The sequence below is a fragment of the Sminthopsis crassicaudata genome, chromosome 3, assembly GCF_048593235.1.
Source record: "Sminthopsis crassicaudata isolate SCR6 chromosome 3, ASM4859323v1, whole genome shotgun sequence".
NCBI classification, from domain to species: domain Eukaryota; kingdom Metazoa; phylum Chordata; class Mammalia; order Dasyuromorphia; family Dasyuridae; genus Sminthopsis; species Sminthopsis crassicaudata.
Window position 1 is genome coordinate 438,704,211 of NC_133619.1, and position 12,835 is coordinate 438,717,045.

A 12,835-nucleotide genomic window follows, 5' to 3' on the forward strand; every position below is an offset into this window, starting at 1 on the left:
AGACTGAAGTCATTCTTTTTGAAATATCAGATGGGGCACTTAAGTGACAGTTCTAAATCAATGGTGTCAAAGTCAGATAGGAACAGATTTGTGGGTGCTGCACATTGACATAGAAAACCACAAATGAACATTATCTATGTTATCCTGTATTTTTTTTTTTTTTAATTTCATTAGACATTTCCTAATTGTAATTTAATCTGTTTCATGCTGCACTGGGAAGTTTTGTAGTCTGGAGCTAGCAAGTTGGACACCTCTGACAAGAGAAACCCCTCAGGGTTACTACTGGAATACTGAAGGGAACAGTATTGACGGGCTAACCAGAGTCTGGTTTAGAGGGAACCCGTAGCCTATATGTACTATACATGGTGTAGTTTCATGGAATTTGGATTGTATCCCATTACTACTTGTGTGATCTTGGATGAGTCAATTAACTTCTCAGAGGACTGAATCCTCATTTGTAAAATGAGGACCCTGGACTAGGTGATCTCTTCTATGATATGATCCTATAACATCGAAACACATTGAGAAAGTGTCACAATCAAATGCATAAATGTGTGTGTGTTTGTGTGTGTATGCATATATATATATATATATATTTTTTTTAAACTTGGGAAATGATTGTATGTCTCTATACAGAACACTTTTTGAAGATTTCACTGGACTTTTTGCACTGCTGTGGAGTCACTCTAGATGGCTACAATCCATGGAAGAAGACTACAATCACTGTAGATCCTTCCAAGGTGGAAGACTCTTGGATAAAGGTCTGGTGGTAGAATGTATGACTGTCAGTCAAGTGGAAGTCAGCCTAGTCAAATTCAAAGAAGTGACCTCAAGATGATGACATTTTTATCCATGACAATTCTAAGTGACTGCCAACTAAGTTATAAAGAATTGTAATCTGTGTCAGAAGAGATAACCCACATTGTCCAAAATGTGACTCTTTGGAATACTGAAGTCACAAGAATTGACCTAGACTGTCCACTGTTAGCACAATTTCCCCAAAATAACTCATAGTCATCTTCCTCTTTGCCCTTTTCCATCTTTTCTCCCATGTGAATTTACAAACTTGCAACTTAGTGCCCTCTAAATGTAACTCAAAATCACATTGAAATAAATTAAAACTAGGGGAAAAGTAACTCAGACAGGTTCATGCTCTGTGGCTTGCTGCTTAATGGAATTATTTTTCCAGTCCTATTAAGGTCTGATTTTTGTTCCAACTAAAAAAACACGAAGCATGGTGTTATACCCACACTTAATTTATTTATTTTTCATTAATTAAATTTTGTAAATTTGCTTTGCATAATGAATTCAGCTCCATCATTAACAAGGGAGGTGAAATGAATGGGGCAAAGCCAAAATGTGTTTGGGGTTTTTATTTTTTATTCTTAGGTGCAGGAAGGGCTTGGTTCGAGGGGCTGGCATTAGTAAACAATGTCCGTAATGTTCTCAGGAATTACCTGGAAAGTGGAAACACCGTAAAAAGATTGCCTTCACTATGAAGCATGAAGCAGCCCCTCCACTGTCCAATGGAGTGTCTGTTATCAGAAGGAAATATGTACTTTTTGAGGTGAGATCGGTTCTGTGCTCTGAACCGAATGATTTTTCGTTTTTTGTTCTGATAACAAGCTGGTGGTAAGCTTCACTGAACTGAGAAATTGTAAACTCTTAGAAAAGGCTGTCTAAAGATAACAATTCAATGTTTCTCGGTAATGTATTCTGGATGAATCTGATAATTTAAAGCCCACTTCACCAAAATGGGAGTGGTGCTTGCGTCCTCTTTATCTTCAATTATGTCTAATCTGTTTCTAATTCAAACACAGTGCTGCTGTTGTCAGATCAAATATAGATTTTAAATGTTTTATGCTTCTCCACTGGGAATGTTTAAAATGTATGTGGGCTGTCTATCAGGGCTGTGCGGGCTGAATCTAATAAAGTTTTAGGTAAATTTAAAGGAAATAAAAGAGTACTTAAAAATGAAATGATTCATGATTCATGAGATGGAACATGCTTAATGAATGGCAGCTAAGGAAAAGTTATGGTATAGTCTCCCCGGATCACCTGCTTAACCTCTATGGAGTCCGACTTCAATAAATACATTGTCTTTCAAGTTCAACGGCCTGACTTCAGAAATCAACTTAAAAACCAAGTCACATTTAGGTGGGATGCAGAGAGCCTTCTAAGTGGAAGGCTAAGGTCGGTGGGAATTCAAGGTTTTTCCTTTGGCAAGATGACCCTTCCGTCATTGTACAGTTGGCAGGTGGAAAAGCACAGTTGTGGTTTTCAATCAGTGAACAGGATGTAAGCATATCTATTATTATTATGCCTTCCTCCCCCTACTGATTTATGCCATTCCCAAAGGGACATGCAAATATAGTAGAATATCAAGAATATCAATAATAATATGTAAAAAAATACTTTTAGATAGAAGGCTACTCTACTAGGTCTGGAGCTTGCTGATTCAGGTGTAAGGTTGTATGTTTAGAAATGCTTATAGAGACAAGACTTGTTAGAGCTGTCCTGGATTTATTGAGCAAGTAGAGGAAGGGGAGAGATTGTCTATCTTACAATCATTGATATTTCATGGTCATGTACATTTGATGGGGTAGAAAAGGTAAAAAACTTGATTAAGGTGCTGTTTACAATTTTGTACACTCTTAGATTTGCCTCCCCTTTTGTACCAGCAATAGGGTAAATCTGTTGTTCTATTTGGATTTCTCTGTAGCTCTATACTTGACACCATTGTTCAGAAGGGTCTGTCAGGTGCTAGTCTGAGCTTTTGGTTAAACAAGAAAGTACTAAAACTTATTTCTTCTGTAAAAAGCACCACCTCCTTTGTCAGCCCATTCCCATCTCCCCCCAAAAAAGACCCTCTCAAGCAGAGCTATATTTTTATTCTGAAATTACATATCCTCAATCAGTTAGCTGGAGTGAGCCCTAGCATGGCACAGAATTTAATGGACCCTGCTGATTCCTGTGCAGGAAAAATCTAATTCCCTTTTTGACCCATCTACACTTGGGCAATTTCCAAATTGACCTTAAAACCTTAGTAAAAGACATGACTTCTCCCAACTTCCACCTCTATTATAAAGTTTACCTCTTTATTGAATGGTCAAGGTCAGAATCTAACAAACAACCTTTTTTTTTTTTTTTTTTTTTTTTTTTTCATAGTTTCCGTGTGAGAAAGGACTATCTTTTGCTTTTATTTATAATCCCAATGCTTAACCCATTGTCTGGCACATGGTAGGTGCTTAATAAGTATTTATTGACTGATAGGCTACCTCTCTAGGAATCTCCTATAGCACAAAAGATCTCTCTCTAATTGGTTACTGGATGTCTCTCCCTCCCTCTATTTCTTTCTGATGTGTGTGTGTGTGTGTGTGTGTGTGTGTGTGTCTGTGTGTGTGTGTGTCTGTGTGGTTCTCATGGTTTGGCTTATCCTTCTTCATATTAGCAGGGCCATCTTACTGTTTTAGGGAGCATGTTGTTCTGAAATCATGTTAGATTTTTTCCACAATAAAGCAGTTTTTCCCTTTGGCGTATCCACTGACATTTTCAAAAAAGACAATAAAAAGAGAAAAAAGAACAAGGGAGAAATGCTGGAGAGGAGGGGACAGAAGAGAAGAAAAGAAAGAGAAAGAGAAAAGGGAGTCAGAGAGAGGGAGACAGAAACAGACAGAGGAGGGGAGAAAAAGAAGAAGGGAGAGAGAGAGATAGAGAGAATATATGTATGTATATATACGCACACACACATACATACATATATACATATATATATATTAGCACGTATGCATGCTATGGCAAATCTAATATTATGTTTATGGGCTGCTCTGGGTTAATGACTCCTTTGGAACCCAAGAAATGCCAGCACATTGTCACACTGCAGGCCAGGTTCTCTCTGTACAAGAAAGCAAATCAGGCTCATTTGCAAGGGTCAACCACACCCCTTTTAACTGACTCAGAATGGGTCTGTCTATCCTCAGCATGTGTTCTTGGAGAGTATCACTAGTATTTCCTTTGAAAAGGGAATTGCTCCTTGTTTCATGTAGTCATTGTAAAAGAAAAAGCATGGGGAGAAAAATCCCAGTGTTCAATCGTCTTTAGTTCTGAAGTTGTCATTTTTGGAAGCACATGGGTCTGAAGCTTCTCTTTTAAAGACTAATTATTCCAGATCTATAATGATGCTAAAATACAGGCTACAATATTATAGTTTAGTGGTTTCTATGAAGTTTTCCTAGCCCTAGTACCTTGCTAGCAAATTCAGAGAATTAACAATGGAGAAAAGGAAAAAAAAAAAAGAGGTAGTGATGAGATGCTGTGGTTGCTGGGCTGGTCAGAAGCAACCCCTGTTGCAAAGTCTTTGTCCCCAGAAGGAGAAGGGGAATGAGAAAAGAGGCAGAAGAGTCATGAAAATCAAGGGCAAGAGGAATAAGCCACATGTAAAAAACATTGCCTATATGTCAGAAAATGTCACACCAGCCGTCTGCAGTAAAAGGGATGTGTTCAGGGAATTGTCAGGCTTCTGACGTTAATTGATGCCCCCGAGCACAACAAGAAGGAAATATACATTACACTGTGATATATTTTTTTTTTTGACAAAGTACATTATGCACTGATAAGCCATTTACACTCTCTGCCAGACAAGAGTTAATTTGGAGATGCAAGATGGACGCTTTGGAAATTTAATGAAATGACATTCAAAAAGGAAAATACTTGCAGTTTCTATGAGAAAAACCCAAACAGGAGAGAAAGGCTAAATTGGTCAGAAAACAGAGGGTAGGGAAAAAAAAAAACAGACCAGAATGAAAGAATTAATTGTGTTCCAACCTCCCCACCCTCCCAAATCAATATGAAAAGGAAGTGATGTAGGTATGTTCTATTTAAGGAGGATGAAATGCATTGTTTGCAAACCTGCTGGAAAATTCACTATCTTTTGTTTTAAAATTTTACTCTTATGTTAAAAAAAGATACCAATTTTCTCCCTATATGGTGTGACTAAGAAAACATTTCAGTATATCAGTATAGGGGCACATGGATGAAAGGTCAAGGAGCACAATTGCTACACAGCAAACTGTCCTACTGGTAGATGATTCTTCAACTGACAAGAGGGTTATATGGGAAGGGTAATTTTTAATGACTCAGGGTCATCCTCCTGAGTGGTATTTTCACAGGAGTTCCCCTTGGGGCCATTGTTCCTCCACATTTTTGACTCAAATGATAGACTTTACTAAACCTAGCTGCAAATCTTTATTTATAGAGTAGTAGCATGATATAAATTGACTGAATTTGGAGTCAAGAACTTGGATTCAAATCCTGTTTCACACATTATTCCCAGTATTATGAACAATTGCTATAAGAAAACTATGAGACAGTCCTTCTGCTTGGGGAAAATAGGATCATTCTAGGAAGACAAGGAATATGAAACATTGTCCTAGAATTATGAAGTGTCTATTGCATTTTCAGAGATTAGAGAAAGGAAAGATCCATGTGGGCTGGGATAGTTGGGTAAGGTGTCATAGGGAAGGAGGTAGATCTTGAATTGGAGGATGGGTCAGGTTTTTCTAGGCCAAAAGGCATTGGGAGGATGTAGAAAATATATTTCTGGCATAGTGACTAGTCAGGCGCAGCTAGGTAGAGACCAGGGAGCTGGTAGTGTTCATTAATCTTTGTCCTTTGTGTCTTCTCAATGTTTGACCTACAAGTTCATGGCTCTGGGATTACTTGTCTCCTTAATAGGGTAGCTAAGCTCTTAGTGCTTCAGGCCTCTCCTCTTTCCCCTAGATTCCTGAGGAACAATTCTAATTTTGGCTTTGGTCTAAGGGGTCCTCTCTAGTAGAGAGAAAGGAATTAAAAAGAAGGTAACCTGAATATATACATGAATCTGGTATGAAAGTTTTATTTCTAACTAAGAAAGACATTAAAAAATAATAATGATTATAATCAATTGAAAAGATAGTTACAGAGCCTTATTAGGATTTTTTTTTTAAAAGCAGGACTGTCCATTAGTTACTTTACATTTCAACTCCATGGGGTATAGGTCAATCACCACAAATAAATTCAGTCATTTTAGTTATTTCTCTGTAGATGATTTTTTTCTCTCTCAGTTTCTATTACACCAGAGAGCTATAATTAGTCAGTATCCAATATCCTGTTGTTTGGTGTAGGGGTAGATAGCGGTTGAAGTGGAAATTATATCATCTGACTTTTGAAATCACATAAAATCCTTATGAAAAGATATTAATAGGAGACAGCGCTGTCCCAGACATAAGCTTGCCTACAAATTTACAAGTTCACAGTCCCATTGACCTTCTGGGGCTCAGAGAATCCTTATATTTTTATTTAGGCAGATATGAGAGATCAATTGAAGTGGAGATTATTTTTTTTTAGCATCTTTTACAGAGTTCTTAACTCAGCAGCCAAAAAGGAGTAGTCAGAAGATATCTGCACTTGCTCTGAATTTGGGGTATGTGTGCCAAAGAGATCCTGTATTACATATCTCCAAAGGATAATACATAATCATTATATTTTCAATTGATATCACATTGGGTGTGGTGACTAGCATCTTAAAAGACTCAGCATGGTATATTAGATATAGCAATGAATTTAGAGTTAAGAAAACCCAGGTCCAAATGTCACCTGGGGCACTTACCAGTGGTGTGATCCCAGCCAAATAATAACCTTTCTCATTTTCACATGTAAAAAGAGGGGGCTGGACTCACAAATCCTTTTCAGTTTTAGTCTATGATCCTATGAAGATAATAGAGTTCAGGATAAATTTAATTAATTGGAAAAAATGATCCATAAAGAGACCTAAATTTCAAAAGAGGGGATACTTAGAAACTAGAGAAGGTTAAGACTGGCAGACACAAAAAATGACTGAAAGGGTCCTAATCACAGACCAAATGAAATGTTGCTCTTCCAGGTCTTTTTGTGGTGGCAAAGAATTGGAAATTGAGGGGATACCCATAAATTGGGGAATAGTTGAACAAGTAGTGGTATATAAATGTGACAGAATACTGTAAGTCTATAAGAAATATTTAGGGGATGGTTTTCAGAAAAACCTGGAAAAATTTACATGAACTGATACTGAATGAAATAAGCAGAACCAGGAGAACATTATATACAATAAAAGTAACATTGTCTGATGATCAGCTTATGAATGATTTAGCTCTTCTCAATTATACAATGATCTAAAACAATTCCATAAGACTCATGATGGAAAATACTATCCACATCCAGAAAAAGAACTGATGGAGTCTGAATGCAAATCAAAGCATATTATCTTCACTTCTAAATTTTTCCCCATGTTTTTCCCCCTTTTGTTCTTTTTCTTTTTTCACAACACAACTAATATGGAAATATGTTTAATATATACAACCTATATCTGATTGCTTGCTGTTTTGAGGAAGAGAAGGGAAGGGAGAAAATTTTATAATTCAAAATCTTATAAAGTGATTATTGAAAATTGTCTTTACATGTAATTGGAAAAAATAAAGTGCTTAAAAAAGAAATGTTGCTATTCAAAGAATTAGCATGACAGAAAATGTTAACAGTGATGACTTGCAGGTATATTGGTTCTAATTGAAGGTCAAATCAATATTACAATATGAACTTTAATTTGGATCTTTAATATTGTTTCCCTGGGTACTCCCTTCACTGATTTAGATTGTAATCCCTCTGTGATTTAATAAGTGGTCACTGAAAGTTACAAGCATGAGAAAAATTCATCATCCTATGGCTAAGTTGGTGATGAGTGTCACCAATCATACAATATGTCACCTGGCCCTGTACTCAAAGCTTTTCCCAGGTTGGTAGGCCTTTCCACAGGTTGAGCTATATTGCTATAAGCTTTGGGAACTCTCAGTTAATCTCTAGTCCCAATGCTATGTATTAGAAGAAAACTTTAATAGAGGTTTCCATGTTAAAAAAAATAGGGAGAAGATCCTATTTGGAATAATTTATTCCTCTTTGAGTGTGAAGTTTTAGGAAGAACATTAATAAAGTGGAGAATGCCCAGAAAAATGCAACAATATCCTGGAGGTCATACCATTTTAGGACTGGCTGAAGGAACTGGGGATATTTAGCCTAAAGAGAACTTTTGGAAAAGGGAGGTGAATTGCACATCATCTTCTTAGTGCCTGAGGGCAAAACTTGGGGAAAATATGTGGAAATTGCAGAGTCATACTTAGACTTGATATAAAGACATGTGTCCAAACAAGTAGAGCTATTACAAGGCAGAGAATTAATTTTTCTCAGAAGCCTTTAAGCAAAGGCTAAACCTTTTGATTATAGAAGGAATTCTTTTTTAGGTCTAAAATTTTGTAATTAGGGGATCTTAAATTTGGAGAAAAGTTAATTAAGAGGGAAGGAATAGTATGGTTTAAAAAAAGGACTAAATTCAGAGTCTAAGGATCTGAGTTTGAGTTTTATTTTTGTCACTATCTCATCTCTGACCTTCATTTTGCTAATCTACAAAAGAAATGAGTTGGGCTAGATTCAGGAATTGTTTATTTGTTTGTTGTAATTTAGTAATTTTTCAGTCATGTCCAACTCCCATAGCCACATTTGGGGTTTTCTTGGCAAAGATACTGGAGTTGTTTGTTTTTTCCTTTCCTGGCTTATTGAACTCAGGTCTTTCTGACTCCAGGTCTGATGCTCTATACACTGTATCACCTAGCTTTTCAGAGGTTTGATTGAGCATTTATTTCAAACATGATTTTTTTTTGAAATTTATTATATCCCTTTTTTATTTTATTTAGTTTTATAAAATTTTGACTTCCATTTTTTTCCTTCCCCCTTTCCCCTCCAACTTCCCCAATTTGGCAAGAAATTTGGTATAGATTATATATGTACAATCATATAAAACATATTTCTACATTAGTCATGATATGAAAGAAGAATCAGAACAAAAGGGAAAAATAATGACAAAAGAAAAAACATTAAAAAGAGTGAAAATGGTATGCTTTGAACTACATTTAGACTTCATAGTTCTTTCTCTGGATGTAAGTAGCATTTTCTATCATGAGTCTTTGGAATTATCTTAGATCATTGTTTTGTTGAGAAAAGCTAAGTCTATCAAAGTTGATGCTTGCATAATGTTATTGTTACTGTGTACAAAGTTCTTCTGGTTCTGCTCACTTCACTTAGCATCAGTTCATATAAGTCTTTCAACATTCATATATAAATGTTTTTAAAAATCTCATTCTGAGAAAGGGTCCATAGACTTCACCTCATTACAAAGGGGTCCAGAACACAAAAAAAGATTAAGAACCTCTGAACTAGATAGTTTCTAGGGTCTCTTCCACCCTTGAAAGTTTACAATCCTTTCTAGTCCTAAATTACTGTGATTCTGTGATAAAAGTCATTCATGTTTATGTAAATGATGAGCAGTACACAAAAGATCAGAAGACGTAAACAGGTATCTGACTCAGGATTGTAGAAGTATAAATTTTAGAGCTGTTAAGAGATCTTAAGGACCATTGAGTCCAGTTTCAAAGAAGACAAAATACAAAAAAATGAACATAAATGGCAGTGAGAAAATTCAGTTAAATATAAAACATTTTTGGCTCTGAGGGTGAACAAGTTAGCAAGGAAAGTTGGTTGTGAAATCACCATCCCTGGAGATTTTTAAAAATAGGACATCCATTTATCTTGGATGGCTTAGATATATGCATGCCTGAGTCAGAGGCTGAAACTGGCGACCTCTTGAAGCCCTTTCAGGTCTATGATTTCGAAAGAACATGAAGGCAAAAGGAGATGAGCTGAAGTGTATTTCTCCCTCTTCTTCCAAACAATTGTGCAAAAGTAGACTATAGACTAGGTGCTCCTATGCTTTTTGCTTTTTTTTTTTTCTTTATAGATCAATAAATATATTGCAAAACTGAAAGCCAAAAAATACCTACAAAATGTAAGGAAGCTATTTGAATTGAATGTCTTGGGAACTGTGTCAGACTGAGAGATTCTAGATGCCAATGTTTTGTTTTGTTTTGAAAGAGGAAGAGCGAGTTAGGCCTGTAGGCAGGAAGACATGGTTCTAGTCCTGCTTTGAATGTATATTTACTGTGTAATTTGGGCAGGTCACTAAACCTTTAGATGCCCAGGCAATACTCTAACATAATTAAATTGGAGAAAGATTGCCAATCATCTTCAACTGGGAGTCTTTTCCACCAATGTAATTAAAGATTATTCCCCTCCCCCAATTATCCACTCATTCAACATTTATAGAATACTTTTGAAAAAATGCTAAAGAAACAAGTCAAGAGAAGATAATAGATTTTGAGTTGGATGGAGTCTTAGAGACCACTGAGTCTAATCCCATCCCATTTGCAGATGAAGAAATTGAAGCTAAGAGAGAGTAAGTACTTTCCCAGTCATATTCAATAAATATCTGAGGTGGAATTTGAATTGAGGTCTTCCTAACTCTTAAGTCTTTTAAGTAATGTTGCCTCTCAAAAGATGATTCAGCAATCATAGCAATTTTGGAGAGGTGTTGAGAGAGAGAAAGACAGAGAAGAGGGGAGAGGGAAAGAGGGAGTTAAAGAGGGAAGGAGGAAGAGAGGAAGAGAGAGGGGGGAGAGAGAAAGAGAGAAAAAGAGAGGAAGGGAAGGAGAGAGGGAGGAAGGGAGAGAGAGAAGAGGGGAAAGGAAGAGAGGAGAGTAGGGGGAGAAAGGGGGAGGGGAAAGAGGAAGAGGGAAAAGAAAAGGGAGAGGGAGAGGAAGAGGGAGAGAGAAAGAGAGAAGAGAGAAAGAAGAGAGTGAAAGGGAGAGAAAGGAAGAGAGAGGGGTCGAGAAAGGGAGAAAGAGGGCGGGGGAGGAGAGAGGGAGAGGGAGGGGAAGGAGGAGAGGAAGAGAGGAATAAGGAGAGAGGTGGGGGAGGGAGAGGGAGAAGGAGGAGAAGGAGACGGAGAGAGGGAGAGGGAGAAGGGAAGGAGAAAAGGGAGAGAGGAAGGAGGAGAGGGAGAAGAAGAAGGATAGAGGTGGATGAGGAAAAGAAAGAGAGAAGAAAGAGAGAGGGAAAGGGATAGGGAGAGGAAAAAAAGAAGAGAGAGGGAGGGAGGGAGAGAGACACAGAGAGAGAGAGATAGAGAGATGCAGAGACAGACAGAGACAGAGAGAGAAAGGGAGAGAGGGAGGATATTCAACTTCTTTCCTTTGAAAGCTAGGAATCTTATTGGAGAAGCGAGACATTCACAAAACAGAGATTGTTACAAAAACAATAGGATCAATATACTCTACATTTATATAATACATTCAACATTTGAAACGTTTTTAAATATATTTGATTGTATATAAAGAAGTGCCTCGTGTGTGGAACAATCTGTGTGCATAATTACCATTACTCCCACAATACAGTATAAGAGTAGGTTGGAAAGTAGTTAAAAAAGATTTCTAAAAATTAGACCACTTTTGTGACATGACATAGACACAGCTCCTTACAATTTGCTGCTTAAAGAAGGAAAAAGGGAAAAAAAATGAAAGTGATTCCTATTTTCCTCTTATTTAAAGTTTTATCTCAAGACATAGGGGAGAGGGGAATGGCATCATAACATTTTTGTGCATTATATGAGCTCAGCAACTTGGAATAAATCCAGCAACAACACACTCATGGAGCTATTTCTCCTCAGGCCATTTAGCTTCACCTAGAGAAAAAGAAAAAATTCTCATCTCCCAGTAGATAGAAGGGTATTTCTTTTAATCCATAAAGCGTCAATGCTAATATTCATCAAGGCCTGCTAGTCCACCCAGTTTTATCTAGTTTTATCTCAGGAGAGGCTTTTATTTTTAAATTGAATTTCATACATTTTTCAGTTAACAAACATTTATTTTCTCTCCCTCCCATATCATTCTCCTTGCTTTTACTAAGTGGGAAAAAGAAAAGAGAAAAACAAAAGTTTTGGAACTAGGACCATCACCAGCAATTAATTCAGTCTGATTCTTTGGCTTATCTGCTCTTAGTACTTGATGTCTGTTTTGCATAAAGGGAAGAAGTTTTGTCTGAGGGTGGATTTGAATTCAGGTCTTCCTGAAGTTCAGGGCTTGTGCTCTATCTATAAAGTCATCTAACTGCTTGTACAATTATTTTCATGTGAGAATATTAAAATTCAAAAAGATAACAAAATAATTTTAAGGGATTGAAAACATTTGGACATAGTTGAAATAACCAACTCAACTTTGGAACTGACCCTGGGGAATTGACTTGTTTGTTGATTGGAGCCCAGATCCCAGACTAGAGACTCTTTACCTTCCTTCAGATGTTATTGTACCCATTTCTGTGACCCTGTCCCACCACTACACCTTGCCCTTCCATCGTGTCTTCTGATATCATAGTCGATTATTTAAAACTGCTCTTCTTACTTGACTGCTTTCTGTATAATTCATCTCCTTATAGCCTCCAAAACATAATTCTCCCAACTGTACTATGTATTTGCTACCTGTGTGACCTTGGGGAAGCCATTTCCTTGCATCTCAATTCCTTATCTATTAAATGAAGGGGTTTGGCTAGGTCATCTCTAAGCTTCTTCTAGTTTTAGTCTATGATCCTTCCCACTAGCTACCGCTCTCCTCCCTGGGTTATTGTGGCACTGCTCTGTTGTGGTTTGTAACCTTGGCAACCCATGTTGCTTTGAAAATAGAATACAAACTCCTCTCTGTTCATCATTTAAAGTCTTCACAATCTGGCTTCCACTTATCTCTCCAAACTGACCACATGATAACTTTGCTTTTCACACTGTACACTTCAGCCAAATTGCTCTATTTGCTATTTTTTGTTTAAAACATACTATTTCTTACTCCTGGGTCTTTGTGTAAATTATCCCTCATTTTTAGAATGGTCACCTTCC

At 37.0% G+C, this 12,835-nt stretch overlaps 1 long non-coding RNA gene across 1 annotated transcript in view; it reads right to left on the reverse strand.

The window, feature by feature from the left end:
- The window catches only part of LOC141559652 (uncharacterized), a 41,133-nt gene that overhangs the window by 2,823 nt on the left and 25,475 nt on the right, over positions 1-12,835 (reverse strand). The window contains exon 2 of the long non-coding RNA XR_012487513.1: positions 6,647-6,744. This is a non-coding gene — a long non-coding RNA (uncharacterized LOC141559652). The remainder of the gene's footprint in view (positions 1-6,646; positions 6,745-12,835) is intronic.